Genomic DNA, 23,960 nt, shown 5'->3' with positions numbered 1-23,960 from the left:
AAGATGGCCCTGACAGAGGAATGGACAATGTTACCGCACGAACTAATCACCAACATTGTTCTAAGTATGGTCAGGCGGTGCAAAGCGTGCATTGACATTAGGGGTGGCCATATCTCCTACTGAGGACAATCTCTTCCCTTTGTTCCATCTTTGGAAGTGATGCATCTGTATCATGGCAGCCAGTGCTATGTTGCCATTTTTGAATAAAGTCTCTCTGTACCGCTTTGTTTCTGTTGTGGTGTCGTGTTTTTTTCCTTCATCATTTCTGTACTCACGAGGTTCCTTTGGTATGCTTTTCCCATATCCAGGCCACTCCTATGGGAAGCTACAGGTGAAAACCTGACTGGTCCTTAAATTTTGCACACCAGTGTATAACAAAGAATGTCAGTCCTGAGAGAAAACAACTGGCTAGTTTTTCCTTTATTTGTTAAAGTTTTTATTGAAAACAGTATCAGATTTGTTTAAATGACCTGACTAAAGCTCAGATAAAGGCGAAAGACGCTCACCCACCCGCACTCATCACTGGCACAATTCTTATCTGTTAAAAATATTAACATAAATTTCTCGTTAAATTATTTTCTTTTGCATGAGATCTATAACCACAGATATTCGGAAGCTACTCGTATATTTTAAATAAAACTAAAGTACATCTGAATATATATATATATAGTTTTACAACTACAACTTTCGTTGTAGTTGTAACAACGAAAAGTGGTAACCAGGAATTGAGTTTATCATATTGATCAGAATTTAATGAGAGCTAATTTAAATATGAAATTAAGTAATTGATGAGTTTGTGCCAATTACTAATTGAAGTTGTGAAATAATATATATTATAAGCCCGGCGATATAATAGTTGAACGAATTATAGTGGGTAAAAGAGTTTCATGTGTGTTTATATCATTTCAGATATAGGTGATCAATTGTTATTAAAAAAATGAAAAATAAAAGTGATATAAATGAAAGATATCATTAAAGTATTGTAATTGGCTTCATGTAGAGCTACCGAAAAAACAACAGCACATTAGTAGTAAGTACAATTTTAAAAATTTTAAAGTACACAAATAGGTTGATCATTTAATTCGCACTGGTGGAGTGAACCCACCTCTCTTTTTTTATCAAATTAATCTTCATTGATGTGAAAAAGGACTTGTGTCATCAATGAACCCATGGAAGTATTCCCGGAAGTTGTTTCTTTTTTCTTGATAGTGCTCACTGAGATTGTTTCCAGATTCTCGACCATTTTTAATGCGTCTGTGCAATTAAAAATTTCAATTTTCTTAAAACACTTGTCTCCATATACCTCTGGAATTTCATACCACAGCAAACAAACACACAAACGCTTCTCAGTCTTCAAAATCTTCCATTATGCAGCTCGCAAAACGGTTGATACGAATAGCACGTAACTTAAGGTAACTTTGCAACCACCAGACAACACGTCAACATTTTCAAGGTATTCTTCCTCGTACACGTTCTTGCCATCTGTAGTAGTTTGCCAAAACTTGAATGGTTGTTCGGCTGCATTACCATTTTGCAAATTAATGGATCAGCCTGTGAACTTATAAAGTAATTTGTAGAAATGTCTAGCTGCACTTTGTGCATACCGGTATTATTAGACTAGGTTATGTTAGGTTAGGTATGCGTTAATCGCCAAAGCAACTAAAGCTATGGGACATCAGGATATTTTAACTCTGGGCATTCTTTGGTCAGTTTGCTGTTTGTTGGGCGAAAAAAAATATGAAAAGGCCCATAAAAACACTCGCGCCTTTGACAGGATTCAATACCAGGCTTTACCCGTCGGTTGATTATAACCACTATGCTACCCGCTACGGCCTGATTTTATTAATGAAGAATCATAAATAATTACAACGTGATAACTTGAGTAAACATAAAAAGGAAAAACTAGCTCATAGCAGCAAGCTGCCGCGAGCTAGTTTGCATCCCTGACACGTAGAGCCGGCTAGGAATCTACCATCTAGCTCAGGTATTATCGTCCCAATGTACTCAGCATACTGATATTTAAAGCACCATAGCAGTAAAAGGTAAGCAAAAGAAGAAAAAGGAAAGAGAAATAGAACATAAAGGGAAGAAGAAGAAGAGATAGACAGAAAAGCGAAGAACATCAATAGCTTCGTCACTGTCACCAGGTTGCAGTGTCGATTACAGAAATTTTCAGAACAGATTCTGATTGGAAAGTTCCGAATTTAAGTCCCAAGCGAGTAAAATCCCTGACCTATAATCGGGATCCAGTAATCACGCTTGAAGAGTTCATTAGAAGTTTCTGCCGCTGCTGATCGGAATAATTCAATCCAGTCTGGAAACGGGAATCAATCATGAACCTTTACAAAAGGAAGACGTGTACTGATAATAGGGCCATCTTCAAATGAGAAGTCGTTATTTACTCCAGTCTCCCAGTAAAAGAATTAAGGATTATGGTGAAGAGTTAGTTTTTAAGCTCAACTTGGAATTGGGACATAGACTGCAGAGCATCGATTTTTAATTCGTAGTAGTGCGAATTATATTCGTTGACTCAAGGTAGTTGGTAGGGCAGCAATCATCATTATTATTTAAAATTATCTTTATTATATCTCTTTTTTTATTTTTAAACCTTTTCAGAACTTTTTAAAGAATACTTCAGTTTCTTCATAGATTCTTTACGTCCATCGGAATCAGCAAGACATTGTGGGTTAAAAGTACACAAAAGATAATATAGTGATAGATAAATAAAGCATAACACTCGCAGTAAACGAAAAATCAGTTCATCAGGCAAAGACTAGGCCAAAGGAATTGAAGGACGCTTTTAAAAAATATTCCTTTTGTTACAAGGAACAAGATGCTCTATTTTAACTTTACGCAGCAACAAAATTTCGATGCAGAAAGAAACACTTCTTCCTCTTTCAGTTGTGGGCAAGAAATATAGTCGAAATCGTTCGATATTGCCTGAGCCTAAAGTTTACGACTTTGTTAGCTAACTTTTCCAGAATGATGAATGCTACTGCATCTCCACTAAAGAAAACCTGTGTAGCTATTCAATCCTTAATATATTAAAGTGACACCTTCTGCTCCGAGAAGATTGACCAAAATGTATAAATAAGAAAACGAAAAGAGCTGGCAACTTCAAGCGCGTTTTCTTTTATTTGTAGGATTTCATCTTTGATTTCTATTTAATATTTCTGTAGTTCAATATTTCGATATTTGATTTAGGGCTGCTGTCGTTTTAAGACAAATGGGGCGAAGCGAGGGAAATCAATCCTGAGCAAGCAGGTTTTCAAAATTTATAGTCGCAAATACGAAACAGTTGTCAATAAAAATATAAAATTCAAGAGAAACTCTTTCAAGATTGGCAACTTTCCAAAATTGTGTTCGAATGAGATAACCAGTCATTCAGCAATGCCGAAGCCCTTCCCTTATCACCTCCCCAAATCTTTGTAAAATATATTCTTACACCTTTCCAATGAATTCATACGATCTGCATACTGCATGCTTAGTGAGACCCAACTAAGCTGGGTACTGCGCCTTAGTACTGCGACATGAACAAAAGGTTTCGTTTTTATAAGCAGCATATTCACAAGTTGGTATTAATTCACTTCCAGGATTGTTTAGTTAAATTGTCTACATCTGAACTGCATTTTATGCTGCTCATTGGATAACTTCTTTTGAGTAGGCTGTTCTTTGCACATTTAATGGCTGAATTTAACTAAGCATCCTTAACTTAAACTGAAAAGCTCTATTGAAGCACTTTAGGTCCAAAGTTGATGAAATTCATTTTGAATTAATTTCAGCATCCCAAAATTATTACTGAAACGCTTTAATTCCCACTTAAAAAATTTGTACACATTTATTTAAGAATAAGATAATGTTTATACAACTTCTTCGAATAGTAAAATCTGAGCACTTCTTGAAGTTAGTATAGCGACCTGGGTCAAAGGTAAACTGTTGGTATGTCTAGACTTCAAAGAAATTTGAGCACGCAGAAGTTTTATGCTTATACTCTTACAATAAGGTGATCAAAAATGCAAAATAAAAAGACATGCGTGGATATAAAAGAATAATACACACATATGGTGGCAGGGGACACATTGAAGAGTCACTAACTTGTCTCCAAAGGTACTTTGAAAGCTTTAACAGTTAGCCGGCAAAAGAAAAAAAATTCAAGTCTTGGGTTTAACGACAGAGACATTCCACAAGGGACATGCGTGTCCGAACCTGCTATGCAACCTCGTTATGGATAAGTTACCTTTGAGGCAATATGGAAATAAATTTTCAAAATCTTCACTTTGAAATTTGTCAGATATCAGCCGCGTTGTTTCAGGTATGCAGCAAGGCAATTGAGGCACCAGTACATCGTATCTGTAATATAACCAAGTGTATTTTATCTTTAGCTTACAACATGCTTTACGTGTTGACTCCCAATAGGGAATCCTACAGTATGTGAAACCGAATTATGCCGATTCGTGAAGAACAGGATATCCAGCTGAAAGCCATTTAGCCCATATGTTTCCAACCGTCATTAATAGAAACAAATCAGTCCTGATTGAAGATAAACATCGAACTCAGATAAAAACGAATCTCTTCTCTTTTAACCCATCTTTGAAAATCAACCTATAAGGAATATGCAGGTGCACAGAAATCTGGAAATTGTCTTTGATTGTGAGGTTCATGAGGTATGTATTAACTGTGACGTCGTTCCCTTTCCTATAATTATTGAAAACATTTTTAAAAATGTTTAATTCGCTTTATTGCATTCAGTGTGGCCAGTATAAAACTGGAATTCATTTCTTCCCCACATAAAGACAATGCTTAATAGAATTTTCTCATTCGACAAAATATTTCCGTACCTTTCTCTCAAAAACCGAATCAGTACGAAATTTATTAACATATTTGAACATGATTTGGTTACCTTGTTTACTAATCAGAACTACTCGAGTCATGCTAACAAAGTAATACTTAATCTGTCGTTATCATTTTCCTTCAGTCATTTTTAATTTTATTTTAAAAGTGAAATATTTGTGCGGGTATATGATTATCTATGTGATATGGTATATCGACATAAAGTATTAATTTAATGGATAACAGCTTGCGTTTCTCATTCTAAATCTCTCTGATTTGTATGCCTTCAGATAAGGCCCACGCATTTATTTTGCTTACATAAAGATTACTTATTATATGTTTCTGAAGAGACCGTTGCTAATATTTATTATTATTACTTCTTTCTTCTAATGGATTTTTCCCATCCCGCGAGGGGTTCTTTTACCAGGCGGTTGTTGTGTCGAGTTACAATTATTGGTCGAGGAACTCTCTGTCTATCCTACAGGTGTTCAGGATCGCAGCTTTCAGGAGTTCATGTTAGTGTTTGCTGCTAGGCTCTTATGGAGGCTTTATGAAACCATGCCGGTGGTTGACACAACGATCGGGATGGTCACTGCTTGTTTCATATGCCACATTTCTTTGACTGCCTGTCCTAAGATGAAAAAACAGGACGTTCTCAGGCCTTTGGCCTGAGTACTTCCTGATCTTTTTCTCTTAGATTTTTTGAAGGTTGCTAGTATTGGGCACCATAATGTCAATCAGATAGCCGCTTTTTTCTTGTCGATGAGGGTTATGCCTGGTCTGTTGTGCGGGATGGTCTTGTCTATTATTATGGCGCAGTCCCAATATAGTTTGTGAGAAGGGGTGTCTATCATGGCCTGGGGTTCGTACTTGTAATACGATACACTTTCTTAGATTAACTGATATTTTTGATATTTTTGTGCTAGCTTCGGATGTTTTTTTTTTTTTTCTGGAAACCTGTAGTTTCTATGACTATGTTTAGACTTAGTGTGCTTAGACAAATATAGCAGTGGTCCACCTCCTTGAACAGATCTTTCCATAGCATCCCAAAGATGCTCCACAGGGTTCATGTCGGGTGAACCGAGAGGCCATTCCATGGTGGTAAAATCTGCTGAATGCTCTTCGAACCATGTTCTAGTCACCACGGCTCTGTGGGGGAGGTGAAAAGTCCGTTGCCTTGTGGGTGCACGATGACCATGAAGGGGTGCAGATGGTCTGCAAGGATGGACATGTAACTAGACCTTTCATAGATGCGTCTAGATGTAACAGTGGTCACAACGTCTGCCAGTTGAACACACCCCAGACCATTACCGACCGTCCACCTGCACTAACAGTTCCTTGTTGACATGGGTGCATAGCTTCGAGCGGTTTCCACCAGATACGCAACCTCCCGTCTGTTCAAAATAACTGGAAGCGGGACTCATCTCTATTGCGGCTAATGATCGGCCGTATGGAGACGATTCTGACACCTCCTTCGTTGAAGTCGGCGGAGATTTGAGCCATGCCGCTCTCCGGTTGGCTGAAACAATGCGAGACAGGCATCCCCGGTTACGCTCAACCACCATCTTTCTCTGCCCACAGTGCTTTTCACAATGAGATGTTATTTCGGAAATGGCGTATTCCCGAACAGGGATAGTGCAATTTCTATATCACCACGATAGAGGACCCATGCGTAGGGCACCCACTATTATCCCTCTTTCAAAGTGGGTTAACTCACAAAGTTTATCCATACTGACATCGAATAACCGTCTGCTTCCACTAGCGAGAGAGGCGACAGCGTCGCGTTGTCCAGGAACCAGATATCCCACGAATTCTGTTCTTTCGGTGTACATGTCTATATACCGATGAGCCAAAATATTATGACCAGCGAGTCGTTATGCAAATCGGAGCAACTGCAGGTGAACTACGGCGCGTACGCGGGTCGGGACACGGTAAAAAAACACCTGATACTGAGCTCCGTTAATCAGTGTTACTCTTGTTTTTGAGATGGGAAAAGCAGCGTTCTTAAGCGAGTTTGACAAAGGTCAAATTGTAATGGCCAGACAACTGGGTCAGAGCATATCCGAAACGGTACGGCTGGTGGGATGCTCACGGCCAGCCGTGGTCAGTACCTATCGAAAGCGTTCCGAGGAGGGAAAACCCACGAACCGCCGGCGAGGTGTTGGACCACCACAGTTCATCGATGCTCGAGGTGAGCGAAGGCTCTTCTGGATGGTACGTGGCAATAGAAGGGCGACTCTAGCGCAATTCGCCGGTAATTGGAATGCTGGTGACGGTAGTAATGTCTCACAACACACAGTACATCAAATCCTGCTGAAAATGGGTCTGCATAGCTGCAGGTTGCTCCAAGTGCCCATGCTGACCACGCGACAGAGCCTACAATGGGCACGCCAGCTTCGAAACTGGACCTTGAGTGATTGGAAGAAGGTCGCCGCCAGGTCCGATGAATCACGTTTCCTGTTGTACCATGTGGACGGCCAGGTACACGTGCGTCGTTTACCCGGGAAGTGATGGTGCCTGGATGCACCGTGGGACAAAAAGAAGCCGGTGGTGGCGGTGTCCTGCTTTGAGCGACGTTCTGCTGGAATACTCTGGGTCCAGACATCCATGTGCCGGGCACTTTGACGTCTACCACCTACCTAAATACCATTGCTGACCAGGATATCCCAGGAATGTGAGAACTGGTGACCTGGACTTTTTTTTTCTAGATTGAAGTAGAGTTTGTGAAAGAAGTAAAAAAGGAAGGGAAAAAAAGAAAAAGAAAGAAAAAAGAAAAAAAAATGCTTTAACCTGGTTAATCGACTGTGCTTACCTGCAGCGCCTTAAGGCGGTCTTAACTGGGCACCCTTGCCTGGTTCTCTGTTCACCCAATCCCCTTGGCAGGGGTAACGGGTTCTCGTTCCCACCCCTCCCTGCTCCCTATTTCGCCTGGTGGGGCTTGTCCCCACTGACTGTCTCGGGGAAGCCTACTCTATTGTCCCTGTACTTCTATTTTTCCCCAGCCTGCAGTCTCCCTCCCCCCCGTTCTAACTAGACAGACAGTGTAAGCCCCTAACTTAACGTAGCTAAATTACTAACTTGGGTCCAAATTTAACCTAACCCTCATCAAACCATTTTGGCCTAATCTAACTTAGAGAGTTTACCCCAAATGTTTTTTTTTATTATTTTTTTTATTTTATTTTTTTTTAGGTCCCAGCCACTGAAATCTCAGGAAATTAGGTATCAGGACCTGCCACAGTAAATAACTATAATACTGGTGTACCTGGTCTGCCTCCACGGGGCAGTGTGGGCAAACTTGGGTCCCATTAGGGGCCCAGCGGCTAAATGACCAGAGGAACAACGGTACACGACACTACACATGTACAAAATCCATACACCTTTAAACCTCTGGCATTGACAGTGTTCTGTTTCACACCCACAGTGTATGCTACGCGGAGATGGGGGTAGCCCCTAGTGCCGTTCGACAATTTTGTTAGTAGTATACCCAATATTGGATTTCTAAACATAAATAATGTACAAAAAAAAAAAAAAAACCATCTCTCCGCCTTAAATTTCATAAGGTATTTATAAACGAAAGATTTTTTTTTCGATCTACAGTATATTAAATTAAGCCAGGAATGATTTGTTTGTATGCTCTTCCATTGATGGAGTACAGCAAAAATCACCAGCTATATCTTGTCCCCAAAAAACTAAAGTAGCACTTTTCCAGTTATTCAAAAGAAATCTCCTAATAGCACCAGTCTTCCCTGTCAGGATGTGCTAAACGTTAAAAAAGAATTTGTTCCTCCTTATAGTTTAACGTAAGGTGTTTTGGCGTGTTATTTTTGTCTTTATTTTGTATAATAGTCGTTTGATAAGTGCTTATGATCATATGGTGTTTTTCTACACTGGATTTTTCATAATTCGAAAATCTGTTTTAATACAGAAGAATACAACTTGGTGTTTTTCTGAAAACGTTTTCTTTTTCTTTACTATCAAAAAATTTATTACAGTTTTTAATAATGAGCTGCCATTGTGTTTTTTTTTTTTTTTTTTTTCATTAGAGTATCTGCAACGAAAAGAAAAAAAAAGAACATCAGATGCGTGCAAAGTTTTTCTCTCGCAATTGGCCCCCATCGATTGCTTTTAATTTAATATCTCCCTTCATCATTGTTGTTCTTTGGTTTTGTAGAAAATATTATGCTTGCATAACAAGGATTGCTTTTTAATTATGTTCATTCGAAAAGAAGCCGTTTAATGCTGTTAATGTTAGCGGTATCATTTCCTGGTAGTAGCGGGTTTTTTTTTTCGAAAATAATTCAAGAGAGCTTACAATTAAAGCAATACTTATGAGTATGCTTTTCCTCATGGTTTAGTGGGCTTCACAGATCACGTTTCTGTTTTAATTTGCGTGCATTAAAATGTACATTCCATTTCTTTGTCTATTGTTTTCTTTCAGTAAAGTAAATAAAATAAAAATATGTAAAGTAAATATCAAATATTTTTTCTCATAGCATTAATGTTCAAAAAGCATTCGCATTTAACTATTACGTTAATTCTTAAAAAACAATATATTATTAATAACATATTTGGTAAATTTGGTACAGAAAGTAGTTACATCAGGTAGGACATTTCAGATCTACAGATGAATGGCCCTCATTAATTTCTTTCTTTGGCATGTCATATATGTTTCTTATACGAGGGGCTCGTCCATTATCCAAGGGGAATCTCTTTTCTGCTTTTCTCTTGCTTTTCTCTCTACCATTTGTCGTTCACACAACGAGTGTTCACATTTGACATGCTTCCACCCATAAAATTTGGAAACAACGTATATTCCTGCTTAAGTGTACTTCTGTTTTTTGACTTGAAATTTCTGCTTAATTATATATTCATCGAGTCTACTCTTTTTCTCTTAACCTTGTCGCATATTGGTATATTGCAGTACAATCTGCATTAAGAACCATTGGTTTTGCAGCTCTTTACTTTAAAAGTTTACAATGTGACAATTTTTTAAGCTATACATTAACACTGAAGAACGGATAAGCATATCCAATACTCACGTCCGAACCGAACAGCGGAACGAACCTTTTGGTTACTGTCTAGGAGGCTTCCGGAACAGCCAGTGTATAATCTTGCTACCTCTACTCTGCAGATAGCGACTGCAGGAAGTCCGAGTAGTGTGTATGCGGGGAGCATTGTCAAGGCCACGTTATGTCAAAAATCTGAGTATATTCTTACCATGTGTACGCCATATCTAAAATTTTATTACTTCATACAGCATGTCCAACCCAACTTTTTCTTACTCTTGAATACGCCATTAACTGTCAAACTAAATGAGCAAACTTATCTGCGAAAAGATTTAAACCTCCCAAACACTTCCTAGTTCATTTCACAAATAACGTGGTCTCAGTTACAACAGAATCTCAGTTATCGTTTGATTCAACCACTGCTCATCTCAGTTGCCAAAATTATTCCTTTCGCCTGAAAGGGGGTACTTGTGCATATTTCCATTCCGATATTCCCTGTCAGAGACTTGGTAATTTGGAACCTCCTCTTTTCGATATTCTCTGGCTTAAAATCTCTCTACCTCATTCTGTTAAATTTATCTGTTGTCTCTACCGTTCTCCCAACTCCACTAATCACTTGAAGCTCTTTGACTTCCTCTCTTTGCAACTTGACTTTCTCCAGTTCAACTTTCCTAACAGTGAGGTAATTTTCCTTGGTGATTTTAATGTTCACAACTCCCGCTGGCTTCCGTTTTCTAGTCACACCGACCCAGATAGCTGTTCGAGATGCTGAGGCTTTTGCAATTACTAATGACCTCGCACAGATTGTTCATTTACCAACAAGAATCCCGGACAATCCTAACCATACAGCCAACACGCTTGATCTTTTTCTCACAAACTACCCTTCTAAGTACACGGTCGAAGTGAGTGGTCCTTTAGGCACTTCAGATCACAACTTGGTGATTGTCCCTTCTACAATGGAACATTTATCTCATGGCTATTTCCAACCTCGTGTTGTTTGGCATTACAATAATGCAAATGGGATGACCTGTAAGATTTCGTTTCTTCTTTTCCTTTGTCGGATTACTGTTTCAAAACTTCTGATGTCAATATTAGCTCAGATCGTGTCAGTGAAATTATTCTTGTAGGAATGGAATCCTTTATTCCACACTCCACTTTAAAATCTCGTCCTTTATCTAAACTTTGGTTTTCCAATAAGTGTGCTAAACCTGTTCAAGAGAAGAATGTTGCATATAGTAATTAGCTTGTTTTCAATTCTTTAGTTTCATTTTCTGCCTACACCAAAGCTCGCAACAATTGTAAATCAGTTATAAATCAGTCTAAACTAGATGTTGAACAGGCTAAGAGTAGAAAACTTTCTTCTTGCCGTAATGGTAGCCGAGCATTCTGGTCTCTTGCAAAGTATTGGCCGCAACTTTTGCCCCTCTCTGCTCCCACCTTTGTCTGAACCAGATGGTTCTATTGTTATTTCAGCCAAGGATAAAGCCGACTTGCTAGCATCCCATTTTTCTTCCAACTCATGTATTAATGATCTTTGTAAAAACCTCCCACCATTCCCAACACGCTCCATTCAATGCCTCCTGAATTCTTCCATCATAAGGATTTTGACGAAACTTGATGCTAAAAAAGCTCCAGTTCCTGACGGTATTTCTCCACTTGTTCTCAAAGCCTGTGATCCTGAACTCACTCCTGTTCTTTGCCAATCTTTTTCACTTTCTCATTCCAAAGGTGTGTTTCCTTCTGCTGGAAATTTGCTCATATCCAGCCAATTCCTAAAAAGGATGACAAATCCCTCCCATTCAATTATCCCTCCCATTGAAATTACTTCTACTCTTTCTAAATTCATGGAAAAATCAATTAACCGCCAACTCGTAGACTTCCGTCTGATCAACGATCGCCAGTATGGATTCCGTCAGTGTCGATCTAATGGTATATTCTGACTTATGTTACCCATTAATAGACAAATTCAATGGAAAAGTTCGTGAAACACAAGCAGTTGCTCTTGACATCTCAAAGGCTTTCGATCGTGTTTGGCATAAATTCTTCTAAACAAGCTTCCATCTTATAGTTTGCCAACTGTTTTTTTTTTTTTTTTTTTTTTTTGTAATTGGTTATCCAGTTTTCTCTCTGATCGCTCACAGTGATGGTATAACTCTGTCTTCTAACTTCTTCATTAATGTCGGTGACCCCAAGGTTAAGTTCTTTTCCCCCCACTATTTTCCTCTTGTATATTAATGACCTTCTTCCAGATCGTATGTATAGCTTAGTTTAATTGTCAGCACTCACCTCATAGTAATCCGCTTAGCTGGTGGAGAGTTTTACCACATACGTAGTGGTTATAGGATTCTAATAACTTACAGGGATTATGGGTTTAAAACTAAGTTATGGGCTATAAAAATTTTTCTAAGAAAGGAAAGTGCACCTTCCATTCTATGGTTGCCTAATTAAATTAAGTTAAATTAAATTAAGAAAAATAGAAGCTAATAGTCGCGCACGAGCGACTTTCGAAATTCGTCCTCAGTTAGCTTGTAATATGTAAAATCTTACAAATATAATATTTTGTGGAAGAGGAAGATTTATTTAAAGTAAAACTTATAATAAAGCAATATGGGGGAGCGGAACATTACAAGTTAAGAATATTACTAAGGTCACTGGCAAGGATTAAATTAGACAACGTTTATGATTGTCAGCGTTAAGCTTGACAAAGGCTAATGGCAAGGAAGGGGTGTACTTTGGTTCCCAGCGCACAGGAGCATCCAAAACAATGGAAACTGGTTGCAACTGCTATGAGTAAAAGGTGTCAACTCTGGTAAACAATAGCGCGGTGGACCATGTGCTGTCGGGACATTTCTTTAATCGGTTACACCTGGACAGTAAAATACGGAACAATGCTGGGAATTAGATGGAAGTCTGGCTCTGGCTGTCGGTGATGGCAAGTTTTTAGATCGTGGGAAATTAGTCTGCTACAGTATAACTATAAGCGGGTGACTTCAAAGGTACTGACAGCCTGAGAAAGTTTGCAGACTTCTTAAAATAAGAAGTTAGATCGAGCAACAAGGAATCAGCGTGAGAAAGATAAAAATTAGCGAATAAGAAGAGAGAGAAAGTTGATAAAATGAGTAGATTGGTTAAACAGAAAGCTAAGGCGTATTTGACATATGTAGGCGGTACAGAAAAGGAGATGAACAAAAAGTGAGTGAACGGGCAGAAAGAGAGAAGAGTCATACCCCGAGTTGAGATTCATGTGGGTGTTTATGGAAATGAGTTAGGGGAGTCACAGAGTTGAGTTTTATGTGTGTGTTTATGGAAATGAGTTAGAAGACACAGAGTTGAGAATTTGGAAGTGTTGCGAAGATGAGTTGGAGAAACCACAGTTGAGTCTATGTGGGTTTTATGAAAATGGGTTAGTAGGATTCTAAGTTGAGTTTTGTTGGTGATAGGGAAAATGAAATAGTAAGCGGACACAGCAGTCGAGATTTTCGTCGAGATAGGTAAAATGAGTTAGTAACATGGACAGTTGAGGGTTCTGTTGTGGTAGGAAATATGTGTCAGCTAACAGTGGAGTGTTTGGACGTGGTGGGAAAAGAGAAGGGTAGCGCCCTGGGGAAGTTTTCTTCTTGAAAGAGTTCTTAATAGGTGGAGCGGAAAAACGAGGGTTGCACCCTATGAGTTTTTCCTTGTGATGAGTTTTAATAAAGTGGAGTGGAGAAGGAGATATGTGAGATGCCCTATGAGTTTTCCTTGTGATAGGTTTAATAAGGTGGAGAAAGAACGCCAGTCTCAGTGCAGCAAAGAGTTCCAAAAAAACCATCTGTAGCAAATTCAGGTGTAGCTGATGAAAGAGATCCCCAGAAGGTACCCTGAGAGCCAGGAAAGCTTGGAACCGCCCCGGAAAGCAAAGGAAAGAAAAAGGATAATAGTAAGTACTGTAAGTGAAACAGTATAGTGATTAATTAATGAAAAAAGGATAGCACTAGAAGTAAATTGATTGATAAATTATCTCTTAAGTAAATTATATATACTAACAGAGTTTAATTAATTCAAAAAGGTTATTGTAAAATGCAAGAGAAACGAAAGATAAGTAATATGCTAAATTGTTGTTGAAATGATTATAATATGTTAGAAGGATAATAAAGTTTATAGTGAGAATCTGGGAATGTTCTAAAGATAGATAATTGAATATAGTAAATTTTATGTGAGAATATTTGAATGTTCTAAGGATTGATAATTGAATATAGTGTTTGTATTGATGAAGAATTGTTGATCTAACTGAAAGACTAATAACAAATAGAGACTTTAGGAAAGTTAAGATTAGTCTTCAGTGTATTGTAACAGAATGGCGAGAACACAGATTATAATGATGAAACACAGATTATAATGATTATAATGATGAAACACAGATTATAATGATTATAATGATGAAACACAGATTATAATGATTATAATGATGAAACACAGATTATAATGATTATAATGATGGAAATAGCATATTGATGGTTAATATAAGAATAATATATGCAAGGTATCCTTGACTTAAACTTGTATGCATATTACATGTTTTTTATTCAATTTTATATTATGTTGTATATATATATGTAAATAAACTTTGTTGTTTGTTAATTTGTGAGTTGTTATTCCTGAACACTCAGCCTTTTTGAAGGAATTATAATTAATTGAGAAGTTCCCTTGAATCTGGAATTCTCCTAGGAAGTAAAGTCAGATGCGTAAGTTGGGGGAAATAAGAATAAAGTGGACAAACACACAAACGAAACGAAAAAAAAAAAAAAAAAGAACAAAAAATAAAACAATAACAAAATATATAAATATATAAATCATCATCCTTAAATTCCACCCCCCCACAAGCTATAGTGGGGGGAAAGAAAGCCCGCTTGTGTTATATACGGGTTGGGTTCCCGAAATGCATTTCAGTGCACGTGGAAACTTAATACGTGCTAAATTCCAAATGGGGCTAAGCTAAGCTATACATACGATCTAGTTATTACATTACAGCACATAAGAACTCCTTAAAAAATCAAGTGACCTTCTTCCATTAACTGGAAATCCTATCCATAGTTTTGCTGATGATAGCACATTGCATTCCACTTTCCAGTTTGAGAAACCTCGCCCTGCTCAAACTGCTTCAACTTCTAGAAAATTTGCTACTAATTCCTTAAATGCTGATCCCCAGGTGCTAATTCTCTAATCAGCACTAATTCTCATCAGCATTAAATGCTGATTCTCCAATGGGGCAAAGACAACTTGGTTGATTTCAATCCTTCGAAAACTCAGTCTTGTCTTATATCTCGAAAAAAGGATTCTTCCGTTCCTATGCTTATCTTTAGTGACACTCCGATTTCTAGGCAAAATGATATATCACTTTTGGGGATTACCCTGACTTCTAATCTCTCTTGGCACAAGCACATTACAAATATTGTTTCCTTTGCATCTAAAAAACTTGGTTTTCTCTTTCGCTCTCGGCGTTACTTTTCTTCCAAACAGCTGCTCACTCTGTTCAAATCGCATAACCGCCCTGCCATGGAATATTGTTGCCACATCTGGGGTAGTGCCCCCAAAACCTCTCTCAGGTTTCTTGATTCCATTCAGAAGAGGGCAGTTAGGTTAATTAATGACTCATCTTTAAGAACGTCTCTCCAATCACTGTCTCATAGACTCACTGTTTTTGCTGCATGCCTCTTCTACAGATACTTCCATGGGCACTGTTCTTCTGAATTGGCTTCTATAATTCCTGTCTCTCTTTCAAAACAGTCCGAACACGTGCCGCCACTAGCCAACATCCATTTACTGTCCAACTTCAAACTCACAGAACCAACTTTTCGTCTTCCTCGATTATTCATTCAACTGCCGTTTTCTGGAACAACCTTTATTCATACTTTATTAACAAAACAATAAGCGGCCCCTAGCCAGAAACTGGCAAATCCGTATGGCTATGTACATACATAGATATATATATATATATATATATATATATATACAAAGGGTACTAGGAAAGTTTTGCAATACAGCTTTGTTTATTTAATTTTTTCAAAGTAATTTCCTCTACATTCAATACACCTCTCCATCCTCCGAAACCAATCTTTAAACCAGTTCTGCCAAGTTTCACTAGGGAGTAAAGCACACTCGTTGTCCCAAGCCCGTAGAAGGTCCTCATCACTGGAAAACCGCCTCCCTTTTAGCTTCATTTTCACATGCGGGAACAGTGCAAAGTCGCAGGGAGCAAGGTCTGGCCTGTAGGGAGGGTGCTCGAGAAGTTTCAGTCCTGTCGTGGTCAAATATTCGGTGCAGGCTTTGGCGCGGTGAGCTGCAGCATTACCGTGATGGAGGTACCAGGTGTCCATTCTTGACTTTGGCCGCAGGTTCTTCATAGATCCAATGACTTTAGGCAGGCATTGTTCAGTATACCACTTAGCTGTGACTGTCTTCTGCGTGTCCAAAACGACACGTTCCACAATTCCACTCGATTTGAAAAATACAGCTATCATTTTCTTCTTTACAGATCGGGATTTTCTGACAATTACGGGTGTGTCGTCATCATCAAAGACCCAAACTTTGTTTTGAGCCTTGGTCGGCAGATCGTAATAGTACAGCCAAGTCTCGTCACCTGTCACGATGTTGTTCACATACCGAGATTGTCCCTTATCAAACTTTTTTAACATCTCCCGGCACCAAGTCACACGTCGTGTCATCTGCTCTTCAGTCAGTTGATGCGGCACCCAGAGAGAACAAAGTTTCTTCACGTGCAAATGATCTTGCAGAATCGAACGAATTGCTGGTGCATTTAGGCCCAAAGTATCCTCTATCTGTTGGTAGGTCACTCGCCTGTTTTCGTCAAGCATTTTCCTCACAGCAGTAACGTTTTCCTCCGTAACTGACGTTCGTGGCCTTCCCGGCCTCTCAGAATCCTCCAGAGTGAAATTTCCCCTTTGGAATTCTCTATACCACCTGAATATCGTTGTACGATGTGGACAATCATCATCTAGTGCAAGAGTCATTTCTTCTAAGCACTAGTCTATGGTTAAACCATGCACGAAATTATACCGCATAACTGTCCTTATCTCATTTCGTGACCACGATGCCATCACAAGCACTTTACACTCTCACTACTAATGAATAACTGAGCCCATCGACTTGGCGCGGCGGCTACTATGCACGTATGAACATGTCTCAACATGCAGCAACAAGCAGCTTCCTGTGATTCATTGTTGCGTCATATTGCAAAACTTTCCTAGTACCCTTTGTATGATACATATAATGATACAATACATAATAATATATACATATAATCGTGTTAATTACAATGCTGTAGTGTAATGAACGTGTAACATGTTCACACCGCAAATCACATCACGCAAATAGTCAGAAGTATTAATTGTGGTACAAAAACCAGAAGACAGCAGTCTTTTTCTGTCCTAGGAAGAACGAAAACCGCACCCACTGGAGGTAGTGCTATACCAATGGGTGTTAACTAATTCTGTGTCCACAGCTGCCCTAACTGGGGTACCAGCTTTAAAAAAAAGTGGATGGCAGGCAATGTCAGTTTTAAGAAATATCGATAGACATTGCAGGTGTTGGTTGGTTCCTTGTTCTTGATATGTTGATAAACTTGAGAAGAGTTGCTTTTTATTTTTGGTGAAAACAGCAGAGCAGAACTGTTGTAGAGCTGAGAACGATTGAGAATTTTCAGTCAGCGCCACTTCATTTCCTTCAGAGAAGTTGCTGACAGCAGCTTGTGTGTAGATCTGTCATCGTGGTACAGGTTGCAGCGATACAGAATGTGCGTCCAGGTTTCCTCAACACCACACAAGCAGAGATCGGTGTCAGACAAGCCAAATTGAAATAATTTGGAGTTGATGGAGCCGTGCCCAGTAAGTATATACGATGTTGTTAGGCTGGGAGAAAACCATTGGCGGACGTTCTTGTTGAGAGGGAAGGTAACTGCAGGAACAAAAGATCGGGTGACTTGACCAGTAGTACAGGAATCCCATCGTGATTACCACACATTCCTGCCTGCCATAACGTATGCCGCTGGCGTGTGGTACCGGAAGGCTACCACGGCCGTCAACAGAAGAAAACTGGACACCACGCAACGGTATATATTACTTATAATAACAAGAGCTTGCAATACTGTAAGCACACACGCCCTCCAGGCCCTGACAGGGACTCTTCCCCTAGACCTTGAAATAGTCTTCCGCGGCCTAATATATCAACTCTCCAAGGGACGTGAGGCTAACCATCTGAACTTCACTTTGGACCCTGAAACTGACCACAAATTGGAACGCAAACGTCTCCTCGCACATCTCAACCAGAGCTGGCAAACCCGCTGGCAGACATCAACCAAAGGTGAAATAACTAAAACATTTATTCCTGATTTACAACTGGTGTACCCAAACTATCCACCTTGGCTTTCTCCTGGACTTCTCGCCACCTACCTGTTGACCGGCCATGGTGCCATAAGAGGAAAACTCCATGGATTCGGATTGAGTGACACCCCCCTATGCCACTGCGGTCTACGCGAGACATGGGGGCACTTGATGTACGACTGCCCACTGTACGAGGATCTCCGCTGCCGATTTATAACCACCACCCAAATAATGCTAAGAGACAAGGAATATCTGATACTAACTGAAAAAGATACTTATAGTGCCTTCACTCAATATGCGCAAGACCTCTTCACAAGAAGGCGGACTCTCCCGAATCCACCACCACAACAGCAACAACCATGAAATGAATAACCTATGAGAGCAAACAGTACAAACCAACAACTAACTGCCTCAGGAAAGAAAGGAAAAGGAAGAAAGAAGGAGGAAGAAGGGAAAAGGAGAGAAAAACGAACCGGACATAACCCACGAAAAGTGCACACCGGATATGTGGACCTCCTCCAGCTGGGACACAGCCTCACGAGTGACTTTCTATTCAGCTGAATTCCAACCAGCCCAATGAGACCGCAGAGCTTTCTGCATATGCCAGCCATAGTGGCAATCGGTGCCGGCGCTCTTGCTGGACCCATCTTTCTTTCCCCCTCCCTCGGCGGTGGGGGAGGAGGCAGGAGGTTACCCCTCCTGCCTCCTCCCCTACTCGCCAACCCAGATTTCCTCCTGGTGGGGCATGGGCATGCCCCACTGACTTATAATGGGGTCGCCTCCTCTATTTACCCCATTTCTTCTGTCTTTCTCCCCCCACTCTTCAGTCTCCTCTCCCTCTCTACCTGCTCGCCAGCGTATATCCCACAGGTCAAAATTTAATAGCTCCAAATTAAGTTCGCTCACATTTCGGTCTTTCAATCTAGCGTTCAACCCACGCAAACGTGTTTTTTTTTTTTTTTTTTTTAAGGTCCTTGCCACTGAAATCTCAGGAAACTAGGTGGCAGGGTCTGCCAGAGTAAATAACTGTAATACTAGTGTACCTGGTCTGCCTCCACGGGGCGAAGTGTGGGCAACGTCGGGCCTCAGCTGGGGTCTGGCGGCTAAATGGCCAGAAGAACAACGGTACACAACATCACACACCTCAAGATCCATATACTTTTAAATCTCTGGCCTTTACAGTGAACTGTATCACACCACAATGTAAACTACGCGGAGATGGGGGAAACCCCTGGTGCCGTTTGACCCTAAACACACTTTACACTTTACATTTTACACCACACGTTGATAAGTTAATTCCAGATTCTCCGTTTCTCGTCTTTGATGTTATCAGTTAAGTTGCCGGGAATCTCGCCGGGAACTCCCTGCTTTAGACGACAGCATAGTCCTTTGAAGATTACATGCTGGTCTAGTGGTAAGACTCCAGCAAGGACCTGCAGAGCAGCAGAGAACACTGTCCTGCAGGCCCAGAGAATGGCAAACAGCATAATCCGTTGAATGGAGATGAGCTTGGAACGAAGTTTAACATTGACGGCTCTATGAAACCAGACTCCCGAATCATACGTTGTTATTGGTACGAATACTGCTGTATAATATAGTAAGAGAGTCTTCCTTTTTAGTCCCCAGTCCGATTTGGAAATTCAAATAACCGTTGCAGTGAACTTCTTAATCTTCGAGGCGAGGTGATTAATATGAGAGGAGAAGGTTAGCCTGTCATCTAAGATTACGCCAAGATGTTTTAATTCAGGAACAAAAGGGATTCATACGTATTTCCTGAAAATTACAGTCTACAGAAGTTCAAGTCTAATGTCAACAAGTATCTTTTTCGTCTTCCCAACCTCCAACTCATGCGCGGTACTAAGTACCATAGGTTCTAATACCTCTCGCGTGTGGGGTTTCATAAAAAAAATAAACGTTGGGTCGAGAGCAGACTGGGAGGCCCCAAGGAAAGCTTTATGGGGGGCCTTTGTTTCTTCAGTTCCTATCCGAGCTCCTAATCCATCTAGCTCTCCAATTCTTGTTTTCTATTAAGGTATATGGCCCAGTGCTCCTACATAATGTTAGGGCTAAGGACAGTCGGGTCACCAAAACCTATAGGTATAGGTGTCCACTCGACACCGCTCTTCTTTATGCGAGATATGTATATAGGAGGTTCTGATATGTAACCGAGTTATTTTTGGTTGCTGTTTAGTACTGAACTGCATAGCGGTTTCTCTGTAAACAGTGACTCAATATATCAGCGTCTTTACTCTAACAAATTGACAATCTCAAAAGTTTAAATTTCTGAAATCATGAAAATACAAATTCCGACATTTCAAGAACTGCTTTCATCCGGTGAAGAAAATGAACAATTTCTTGGTATTTTTAAAGATGAAAAACTATGCTTATTTGCAGATAATATATGGGTGATGAATTATAATTACATTGATATCAGTATTATATATTTCTAATCCTAAGCGCCTGCCTTTCATTCAAGATTAGGATTTATGCTGGAATACAAGTCAATCTTAAAATTTTCTACGACTTTAGTGGTCCAAAGGTCGGCTTATAATCCGGCATTATAAGTGATCATAGATATTGTTAGAAACATCCTTTACTTTCAGTAATCATTCTTCTAAGGCATTATTGCTTTTCTCTTCGTTTTATCATCACTGGCCATCTTTTCGGGTTCTTTCTATTAGTAAACATATCTCTGAACACCACATCGAAACCTTATGTAATCAATCAACGACTGCAGATAAACTTGTTCCTGTTATTCCCATTCCACCAGTAATGAAAGATGATTAGGAAGACCATAGGGGCAGTCATGCTTTCTGTAATTGTTACTGATGCTATCAGATGTATGCCTTGTGAGCATAGAAGTTGCGGAGATGTGGGTCTTGTAAACTCAATTTCCTGTTTCGTAGCTCTTATACGTAACTAAGTAGGACAAATGTTCTGTAACATACGTTCTAAATAAAAACCTCCTGAATATTTTTATATTCACGCGAGTATATTCTTTTTTTTTGAACAAAAAAAACTATTTTAAAAGATTATAAATGTATATTTATCTTAATATTGGTTTTTATATGTACATTGTAATTGTCTATTTTATAATCATGGCTTCCTTTTGATCCAGGTTGAATGATTACATTTCAATTTGATTCGATGAAGTTATTATGTACACCACAATTCTCAGAGGAATATACCTTATATATTCAAATATCACGCATCGCGATTCACGTGTGCTTTCAAGAATTCAAAGGCAATTTCTGTTTACATCGCAATTATGGATGAGCTGCAAAATACAATATCGTATGTTGTATGTCGGAAAACGATGTCTTCTGTCCATGAACGCTACCTTGGTAGTTGTCTCTCTTCATCAAATGATTATTCTAAACTATGAAAATGCAACTTGGTAATTCTAAAAATACTCTATGGTAACATCATGAGTATGTTTCTACTTTTATGTTTGAGTTTATTCGAGATCTTTCCGACTTCGAACATTGAATGATTGGGGACAAGACGTGCAGGTGCCAGTATCTCGACAACGGCCAACATGGTTAAGAGCTCCCGTTCTGTGGTGTCAGGAGTCTGCCGTGACTGGCTCAACAACAGCGATAAACTATCCATAGGTCACGTGAGAGACAGCCACGTGTGGCCGACGCCAGCGGTGAGCGAGTGTGTCTCGTTTTGTAACACAGCAGCGATGCAGCACAGTGGTCCAGAAAACCACTCGGTAAAACATATGAAGAGCAAGACATATATGCGCTGAGCATTAGCTCGTATAGGCTATGGAAGTCGACGGCAGGTGCGGGTACCCATGCTCACTGCGAAACACAAGAAGTTGCACCTTGCTTGGGCACGTCAGCACCAACACTGGGCCACCGACATGTGGAAATCTGTCGCTTGGTCTGATGAACCTGTTTCAAACTCTATCATGCTGATAAGCATATTCGCGTTTGAAAAAAGATGAGACCATGGTATCTGTATGAGCTGGTTGGTGTTCGGCAGGCTGGAGGCGGTGGTGCTATGGTTTGGGGACTGTTTTCTTAGCATTCCCTGGGTCTTTTGCTCACCATTAATCAATGACTCGATGGGAACATCTACCTTTCTATCGTCTCCACCAAGTACAACCCTTCGTGGTGACGGTGTATCCGTGCAACACTGACGTTTCTCAACAAGATAACGCCCAGTTCCACAAGGCCCGGCAGGTTGCTAACTATTTCAGAAACATAACATTGAATTCTTCCTCTTCCAATGACTGTCCATCTCATCCTATCTCAAACACATTGAGCATGTTTGGAATCCTGGAAAAGGACATTCGCTGCTACGACCATTCACCTGATAATATGCAGCCATTACTGGAGACATTGTTTAACGCACGGATAACACTACCATTAGAAGCATTGCAACACCTTGTAGAATCCATGCTGAGATATGGGCAAACTGTATTACGGGTAAAAGGTGGCCCTAGAAATATTAGGTAGGTGTTGCTAATAGAAAGCGAACTCAGTGTATGTTACATCGAATAACTTACTTGTTACAAATTACATAACATTATTTTGAATAACATCGGATGAATATTTTCTGAGTATTGAGGTGAATAACGGACCTGTGTGAGATTCACATTGCCAAAGTTTTAAGGTATATTTTCGGTGAGGGACAGAGATAATCTTCATGAATTATTTTTACTACGCGGAATTATTCGTCCTGAAGCGAATAGTTGCAGTTTACACCGGAAGTTCAAATATTATTTATGTGCACTGCTCAATAAAATTAAGAAAACGCGTAGAAAACGTGTAGAGAACGTGATGAAGCACGACAAAATTTGGTATTGTGGTGTGCAATAGAATAACGAGGAAATGAGGAGACAGCAAGGAACTTCGGTCAGGTAAAAGGGCATTGATATGGGTTGTATAAGAATTACCAAAAAGTATGGAACCATGCATAGAGTCGACTTGAATTGAGCCTTCTTAACACACAAAAAAAATCAAATCAAATTGTTTAGGGTCACCCGTAAATGATTACATCTACCCATATAAGTATTATGTCTGTAAATTGCGTGTGTTCTTTGGTCGATTTGCCTGCTTTGCTGGACGAGTAAACCCCAGTTTCTGGGGGGGGGGACCTTTTTATCTACGCCTGAGATCGACTAACTCAGCCACGGAATGAAAAAAGCTCATTAGTTAAAGTTCCTCACGTCATTGACGGGATTCGAACCCGGGCCTTTTCCACCAGGTGTGGGGAGGACGGTGACGATACCACTGTGCTACCCGCGCAGACAGCATTCTTACCATAGTCCGGTTGGAAATGTTTTCACATGTAGTCGCAGAAACCTCAAGAAACAGCTGATGGCATCATATGGTTTCGGCTTGCTGTTAGAGCCAGATAACGGTCTGTCTGTTTTGGTTGACGTAGTCCTCGCGCGACCTTGGACAACTCTTCTTGTAATAGTTCCTGTCTCCTGAAACTGCTCCATAGTGCGGATACGACACTGCGTGCCATATTAATCCAACTTTCCACTTCCGCCTGCTACTATCCGGTTTCAATTCGTCCAACGGTATGCCATTTCAAAGAACCATCTAAACGACGATGACTTGTCATCCTCAGTACTGGAGATGTGGCTATCCAACTGAGCAAGCCAAAAAACGAGAATGAAGTGATGTGGTCACAATCCATGTTTTTATAGACTTGAATAATTTACGTAATGTTCTGCTCTGTAAGGTGGTAGATTGATTTCTATTGGATATTCGGAATATGAATG

This window comes from Mastigoproctus giganteus, chromosome 2 (assembly GCF_048544385.1).
Source record: "Mastigoproctus giganteus isolate SK-2022 chromosome 2, ASM4854438v1, whole genome shotgun sequence".
In the NCBI taxonomy this organism is placed as follows: Eukaryota; Metazoa; Arthropoda; class Arachnida; order Uropygi; family Thelyphonidae; genus Mastigoproctus; species Mastigoproctus giganteus.
This window is presented reverse-complemented; position numbering follows the sequence as displayed.